Source organism: Phalaenopsis equestris, unplaced genomic scaffold (assembly GCF_001263595.1).
Source record: "Phalaenopsis equestris unplaced genomic scaffold, ASM126359v1 Scaffold000002, whole genome shotgun sequence".
In the NCBI taxonomy this organism is placed as follows: domain Eukaryota; kingdom Viridiplantae; phylum Streptophyta; class Magnoliopsida; order Asparagales; family Orchidaceae; genus Phalaenopsis; species Phalaenopsis equestris.
This window is the reverse complement of record NW_018164444.1, coordinates 4291354-4300329: the sequence shown is the minus strand read 5'-3', so window position 1 is coordinate 4300329 and position 8976 is coordinate 4291354.

The following is an 8976-nucleotide window of genomic DNA, read 5'->3' as shown; positions in this document are numbered from 1 at the left end:
TTTAATGAAAAAGGAATGGAATATTCATTAAAAATGAAAAAAAAAAATAAAAGAGTTGTCTATTCCTCATGTCACAAAAGTTATATATTGAGAATTTTTAATATTCAAAGTATTGAATATTTTCGATAAAAAATAAAATATCTAAATAAAGATGTGAATGAAAAATCCTTGTTCAAGATTGTCTGTCAATTCATGCAAGATCTTATGATGTGATATTGAAATAGAAGGATAAGAACAAAGATCTGAGTAAATTCCAAAATTTTTATTCAAATAACTTTAATGACACTATTAGGAGTTAAAATTTTCCCTTCAAAGCAGAATAACACAGATTATGTTATATGATATTATCAGCTGATACTAAAAGTCACAAAGATTCTTTTTTAACAAGTCTCATAAATATTCATTTATCAAAAATAAATGTTCCTATAAAATGTTAAACCATACATGCACAGGGTTCCAACAAATTGATAAATAATTCATATTTAAATTTCTTTTAATTTACTTGTTTTTTACTTATCTAACACATACCTAAATATTTTAGATGTTTAAGAAAATAGATATTAACCTCGGGTTAAAAATCGTCTTGAAATGATGTAATACAACACTTGTAAAAATTAAATAATTTTAAGGCAAATATAAATTAATGTATAATGTTAAAGTTAAGAATGTAAGAGCATTTGGAAAGCTGATAGAATGTAAGATGAAATTATCCATTATAACGTCTTCTTTTCCTTTACAACTTAAAAAAGATAAAACTCGAGATGAGCTAGTAGATGCACAAGATCTTAACTATAATGCAAAGAGTTTGAAAATTCTTAAAGAAATATTGATTCTTGTAGATGAGAACCAGACATTATAAACTCAATTATTTGAAAAAGCGATTGATAAAATTGGAGCCAAGCCAGATCGGCTAAAATTTCAAAAAAATATAAAGCTTTCAAGAGCATAATTCAAGCCAATGTTTAAAAAACTGATTACCAGCATTTAAGTGAATTAATGACCTTGCAATTAAAAGGACTTGAACTTGGATTCCTCTCGTACAATCACTTAACTTGACAATATGCAAGCCAAATTTAAATATTGTTTGACTTCCAATTAATGCACAAATGCTTCCAATTACACTTCAAATATTTGATTAGGGCTTTTTTGAACTTCGATCTAATCCCTTTTGGTGTCAGATTGAATTACCTAGATGTTTACTTTGACCATAAATATGCCAAACTCGGAGCTCAAATGATCTTTAATTTTAATCTCAAAATTATCATTCAACATATATCGAGATTCGTGTCAGATCATGTGAATTTTTTGGTGATATTCTAAAAAGGCCCTTATTTTTGGACTCGACTTTATTTCAACCAAAAATATATATATTGTTCTTGAAAAATATTATAGCTCAAATTTATAATTTTATAATATTTTCAGACATGATAACTTCTTGGACATCAATATGGACCTCCCATCAGGGTCACGAATCAAATAATTTTTCATAAATCATATATTTAGATATTTCTAAAATTCGCACGTTGATTGAAACAAAATTTTTTGAAAATTTCAAATTGCTCAAAATTGATTATAAAGCTTCTATTGAGGTACAAATATATCAAAAGTGAGTTTTAAATGCCAATAAATTGTGGAATAAATACATTCGGGCCAAGGTAGGCTAAGCAATTATCATTGTTGACTATGGCGTGTGCACATGCACATGGACACACATAAGCACGAGTGCAAACACATCAGTAGGTGCATAGGTGCCTATAGTTGCACGCATCGGTAGGACACACAAATGCGTGAAGAAGCACCAACAGTTATGTGTGCCTAGGTGCCTATAGCTGCACGCATTTACAATCGCAATTGTGTGCATATGTGTGCACGTGCAAGGTCATGTAAGGTTAACACATGCAACTACTTGTCTGCATGTGGGAGGAATAGACCTGCTCGTGAAGAGACATACCTGTACGTGAAAAGTCATGTCAGCTTATTGGCATGTGCAAGTGTGGGCATGTAACACCGCGAAAGCAATTGCTATGGTGTCCAATTTTTAACTAAAAATATTCCTTTGAGAAGAGGTGTAATTCACTCATCTTCTTTCTATTAAACTTTAAATCTTATCTTAAAATACATATCAGACTATTATCTACAAGTGGTTGTTGTATGACTATGATTTATAGGTTTTCATAGCCCGAATCTCATCTTCAAATTGTTGTTATCTAATTATCACGTTCAGGTTTTCATTGTGTAATTATCATCTTCTTGAACACAAGACTATCTTGTACTAAAAACTTTAGAGATTACTTGTGAGCATCATTCAACTGAAGTCACAATTTCAAAAGAGTCCCAACTAATTCTTGTTTTAGAAGATGGTTCTAGGAAATCTCATAAAACATTAGGAACAGATGATATCATGTCAACAATAACTGATGTTATTTGATTCTTTTTTAAAAAAAAAACTTTTCGTGGGCATGTTGGTTATGCCTTCTAAATCATTTAATCTAGATTGTTCTCCAACAACTAAATATCTTAACAATTTATAAAATAAGTTTATGTATTTGTCTTCAACATCTATCAACTCCTGAAATAGTCAATATTTTATTGACATGTGGTTTGTTTTTAATAATTTTAATATTGAACTATGACAATTGTCATTAGACTAATTATTTTTATCAGAGATTACGGTCCGATATTAACACAGAAGATTTTGCAAATAATAGTCAAATTTGTATATGATATTCAAAGTTGTATAATTTATTGGAGCAAATGGATGGAATTTCGAAGTAGAAACCTCCTAAAAAATAATCTAATATTTTTTTCTGGTAAAAATGAATGCGAACTTCATGAAAAAAGTAAACGAGCCGCATGTTCCTCTTCATGTCACAAAAAATATATTTTGTATTCTTAATATTTGAAATATTGAAGACTTCAATATAAGATACATTATTTCAAAAATAAAAAAAATAAAAAATTCATGTTCAATGTTGGCCTTTTTATTCATACAAGATAATTTCATGCTATGATGTTGAAAGTGTAAGATAAAAAAAAAGAGATAAGAGTAAATTTCAAAAGTTTTTTTCAATTGCCCTTTACAAGATTATAAGAGGATCAAATTTCCTCTTCAAAATAAAAGAAGGCAAATAAATCTTTGATCATATCAACTGATAATGAAAATAATTTTTTTTAAAGTCTCTTAACTATTCATTCATAAAAAATAAATTTGATTGAAGAAGTGTTATACCATACATATATAAGATTTTAGCGAGCTGAAGAGTGAATCAATCATCTTTATTTTTTTATTTAATTTTCTGTTATCAAATACAAAATTATTTATTTCAGATATTGAAAAAAACAGATATTGACTTCGAGTTAAATATCATCTCGAAGACGTTGAATACAGAGTTTATAAAGATTAAATATCTTCAAACCAAACATAAATAAATTTATAATCCTAAAGCTAAATATGTAATAGCTTTAAGAAGTTATCTGACAAAATGTAGAACCGAAGTATACACTGCCGATTTTTTTCTTTGCAACTTCAAAAAGATATAACTTGAGTTGATGGATGCATGAGTTGATATTAATCATAATGCAAAAAATTTGCATACTCCAAAAAAATATTGATTCTTGAAGATGAGAATAAGAGATTATAAACTAAATTATTAGAAAATAAGACAGATAAAATTGGAGTTAGATTGAAGGGAGGATTATAGAAAATTTCTAAAAAAAATCTATATTTTTTAAAAACATAATTCAAGGCTATGTTAATGACATTAAAATGTAAGATATAGAGCCCCATTGTATTTAAAAATATTTTATCCAAGACTTTTTAAAAGAAATTCATTACGTACTTCATTTGACTAAACCAAAGGTTGACAATTTTTTCCAAGTCTGGCTTCTAAAAATAATTTTTCAGATATGAAGGCTGAGTAAAAAATCGCTTCACTTTTTGAAAATAATAATGAAAATAATGATATTGTCTAATACATAAAATAAAGGATACTCTTCAGCTTTTAGATGTTCATTTCCTTTATGTACAAACATGATTGACATGTTAATTAAAGATTTGTATGTCATAATTTCAACCTCATTCATTAACCGTGTATAAACAAGTTAATATGATATGATGAAAATATTACCCCAAGCTTTAACTTGTAATTGATGATATAAGAGAAAATCCACTAATGATTTTTGAGCTATATAAGATTATTTGTCATAGTATTATTTAATAACTTCAAACTATATAGAATATGTTTAAAAAATCCGTTAAAAAATATTAGATCTATTCGAAACAGTTTCTCAGTGTTAATGATATTAGCCTAACTAAATGAAATTATAGGAAGTCCAAGAAAGACTTCTAAACTATTCAAGATTGGTGGTTGGGGCTTTGCTCGCTGATATTAACTTGTATGGAATATGACAGGAAAAGTTAACCAAAGACTCTTAGCCTATCCAAAGGTGTTTATCGAAGTGTAACTAACAACATTAATTTCTACAAAACATATCGTATTGAATCCCCCTAAAAACAAAAATGGTCTGACTAAGATGCAATAAAGATTTTCTATTTCTTGAGTTTGGGGTTTGAATTGATCCGTAAATGGACCATAATTTTTCCTAGAGATATGGTTACAATCGTACTTCAAAAGAATTAAAGCATACCGAAAATTCAGGGAAAATAAAATTTGTTATTATAATACAGCTATGAGTATAGAAATATCATATGAAAACTAATGAGGTATAAAGAGAAAACAAAAAAAAGGATAAATAATAAATAATAAGAAGAGAGAACAACAGGGAAAGGAAATAAAAGTTGTATTACTTGACAATGATTACTGATAAAATTTACGAAGATTTTTGGTGTTCGAAGTTTGAGCCAAGGCATTTCACTTAGGCTCTTTGAGCTTAAATTTCTCTGGCCTGATCATAGCTATGATCACATAAAACCTCCTAAAGAGGCAACAGTTTATATGTTGGGGGCCCTTGCTAGCTACCTCAAAACTACACTGAACCAATGTTGTCAAAGAGATAGGCCAAAATTTAGCACATTCATTGAAGTGATGGGCTATTCCTTGGTGATAGAAGATGGTCTTGAGAAAGGCCACAAGATTCTGGGAAAGATCTTAATTTCGTCAAAATGTTTCTTTGTCATGATCGAAGGCTTGAACCCTAAGACTTGGGAGCCCAAGGTGGATTAGGATGATAGCCTCTGTACCAACCACATAGATTGTAGGATGTCTCCCCTGTTGGAGTTTTTGAGGTGGTGTGGTCGGCACAAAGAGCACTAGAAAGTTCTTCAACCCATTACTCAATATCCTTCCCCATACATATTTTCAGTCCCTAGAATATGGTTAGATGATACACCAAAATAATATATTATTTTAAGTATATATTTTATGCTTATTTTTCAATCCTTATTTTTTGTGATATTGCATTTTAAAGAAGAGTGTTTTCAGGCATATATCAATATTTTCATGTTTTTGTTGTAGTTATATCATTTTTAGGTAATTGGAGCAAAAATGACAAAAAAAGACGAAATTTGGAGCCAAAACAGCGAATTTTGAGATTCTGGCGCATGATGCAAAATTTGGAGCCAAAACAGCGAATTTTGAGATTTTAACGCATGATGCGGCTAGATCGGCGCATGTTGCGCTGTTTGACAGAGAACCGGCGCATGATGCGCCAGAGATGACTTTTTGCAAATTAAGGCGATTCGAGATAAATTTTGCGATTCGAGACAAATTTTGCGCAAATTTTCAAAAGGACACTTGTTCTACACACCTATTGAAATAATTTAATGCATCTAGACACTTTGGCAGGTTCTTTTATGAAAGGATATGTCTCTTGGATCAATCTTTTGAATTCAAAAGAGTTAACTTTTGGAGAAAATTTTGAATTCTTTTTCAAATGAGACTCAAAAGAGTTAACTTTTGGAGAAAATTTTGAATTCGTTTTCAAATGAGGCGTGAATTCAAAAGAGCCCAAAATAAAAGAGAGGACTTCTCATTTTGTAAGAAGGGGAAGAGAAAAGGAGAGAGAAAGTTGGCGTGAATTACAAGAGGAGGAGAGTTGTGGAGAGAAGATGAGATTTTCTTCTAGAGTTGTAAGAGGAAAGGGAATATGAAAGATTTCTTCTTCATTACACTTCTAAGAGAGAATTGAGTGGGAATGTAAAGAGAGAAATGCTTGGAGAAAACTTCTAGGGATTTGCTTGGGAAGGATTGTAAAATAAGTTTTATTTTTATTTCGGGAATGTAAAGAGAGAAATGCTTGGAGAAAACTTCCAGGGATTTGCTTGGGAAGGATTGTAAAATAAAATTTATTTTTATTTCTTTTGTTTTGTAAATTTGTTTTTACATATGAAATCTGTGTTTTGCCGTATCTTTCTCATGAATTCTGAGTAGTTTTTATTTGAATTCTGAGTAGTCTTTATCATTCTCCCTACTTTGAGATATAATTTTGTGAAGAATTGATTTTATTTTCTATTTAATAATTTGTGATGATTTGAAATCCGATCTTTATTTACTTTTCGATCTGGTTAATTGAAATGTTAAAACTTGTTGAGAGACATATATTCTAAAAATGGAAATGATTTCTGGTTAAAACTTGTTGAGAGACATATATTCTAAAAATGAAAATGATTTCTGTAACATAAGAATTTCTACAACGTGGGGAGAATCACATTTGATTTTTTGGGAGAGTATTTCATCCATAAGATTGGGTGCAAATAAATGGGAAAATATACTTTGTTGGATGCAAAAATGAAGATTTTAAGGTGACAGATTAAAATCCCCAATTTAGTACAGTTGATTGGAAACTGATGCGAGATTTTTAACCCTCAAGCGAGGGAGTAGTAGAAGCTCTAGTTTTTAACCCTCAAGCGAGGGAGTAGTAGAAGCTCTGGACCACAAAATTAGGGATCAAACTTTGGATTAATCAATACTCTTTATAACACTCGGAAGAGGGTAAAGAATAGAATTGTTTCTATTTGGCACAAAACAGTTTTTATATATATTTTCAAATGATTTCAATTTCTCACAATTCATATATATATTTTCGAATGATTTCAATTTCTTCACAATTCATATACTCATTGTAAAGGGGAATAATGCTTTCTTAAATTTGAACTTTCCGTCAAAACAAAAAAAACTTTGTTTAATTTTCGTAAGTTTACTTTTGAAAGTTTAGTATTTAGTTTAGTTTAACTTCTGTAATCTTACATATACATTTTAAGTAACATTCACTATAGTAGTTAATATTCAAACTTTGCATTTAACTTTATTTTTCTTTTAATTTTGTAGTTTAAAATTAAAAAATTGAGAACTTACATATAGATATTTTCAGCCTCCCTATGGGATCGATATCTAAGATTCCATTAGAGTCTCGTTAAGTTTGCTTAGAGATGGATACAACTATACACAACAAAATATTTGCAAAATTTACATACTAAATCTACCCGCCATCATTCGACTAGTGTCATAAGTTTGCTCATTTGCTTAGAGATGGATTACAACTATACGCAATAATTGAATGTGAAGATCCTTGCAAAAAAATGTGATAATCCTCCCATTGAATTGAGTCTCGTTATCAATAATTACATTCACAGAGAGACCAAAAAACAAATTATATTTTCCAAAAAAAATGTTTGGTAATAATTTCAGTGATTTTGGCAAGTGGTTTTACCACTACCCACTTAATAAAGCAACCGACAATTAAAATAATAAACACATCGTCTAGTGGCTACAGAAAAGGGTCTCATAATAGCAATTCTCCTCGGCGGCTCAAGAGAGATATGAGGTCTACTAGCGCCGTATAGGTGAGTTTAGAGTGCCATACATAGTTATTGCACTTTGGCATGGAGTTTAGGGATCAAGTTTCATTGTAGATCAATAAAACTTTTGCTTCATGATGTTTGAGAGAAAGCGCTCTTCCTTCCAAGTGCTCATCACATATTTTAAAATAAACTTCTTGCTATGTGTAACCAACTTCAAATGGTGGGAGGCATTCAAGGTCTAACCCAGTAAAGGCTCTTTTGTACAATTTGTCTCCAATGACAGTTAAGTTTGCATCATCCGGTAACATCGCATTCTGAAGGAAAGTAAGGATATGGTCGACCCAAAAAGGTTCTTTTGACACATCAAAAGATTTTATTACCCAACAATATTGGATGATGGAAAAGTGTATCTTTTCAATGCTTCTCCTTCTAAATATATTTCCAGTGATTGAAGAAGCAAGCTTTGAGAGGGCATCGACTTGAGTACTTTTTTTCCAAAAGTATGTGAATGACTCGATATGTCTTAATACTAGCAAACATTGACTTTACTAAGCTGAGATACTGTGTCAACTGTGTGTTGTGAGCAACAAAGTCTCCTTCTAACTAGAATGCTACAAACTGGGAGTCAATATGGATGAAAAAATTTTGAACACACAATCATCGGTGAGACTTAAACATGTGATTAGAGCCTCAACAACATTTGTCGGTTGCTAAAAATTTTAAGTAAAGTCCATAATGTCTTGCTTGAGGGAGATAAATAGGATTCCGACCATATGCCCCCAAGCTACAAAAAAATCCATCAACATACAAAGTTAATCGAGGTGACACCAGAGAGAGCCATGGATGAAGGAAACCGGAGGGATTATCATAGAAGGGGATAACAATAATGTTATCCAGATGCCATGCCAAAGTATGAACAGAAGATCATGGAGCACATTGTCAAATATAGGTAACAAAATTGTTTTTATTACATACTTTAGACAAGTTCTTTTTTGTGTTACCACTAGAGGTATTAATAATGCCACCCATTTTTGTGCCAGTCTATAGGCTAGCCTTGGATAGTTCTTTTGACAGATCTAACAATAGTTGTACTCCTTTTGGTCTGTTTCGAGAGAGGATATGGCCTTAAGCCCAGATTGGTAGGTTTGTCTACCTCTTTTTGTATTTTGTTTTTTATATTATTTTTTAAATGCAACATGCACATTTTCGCGGCGGCG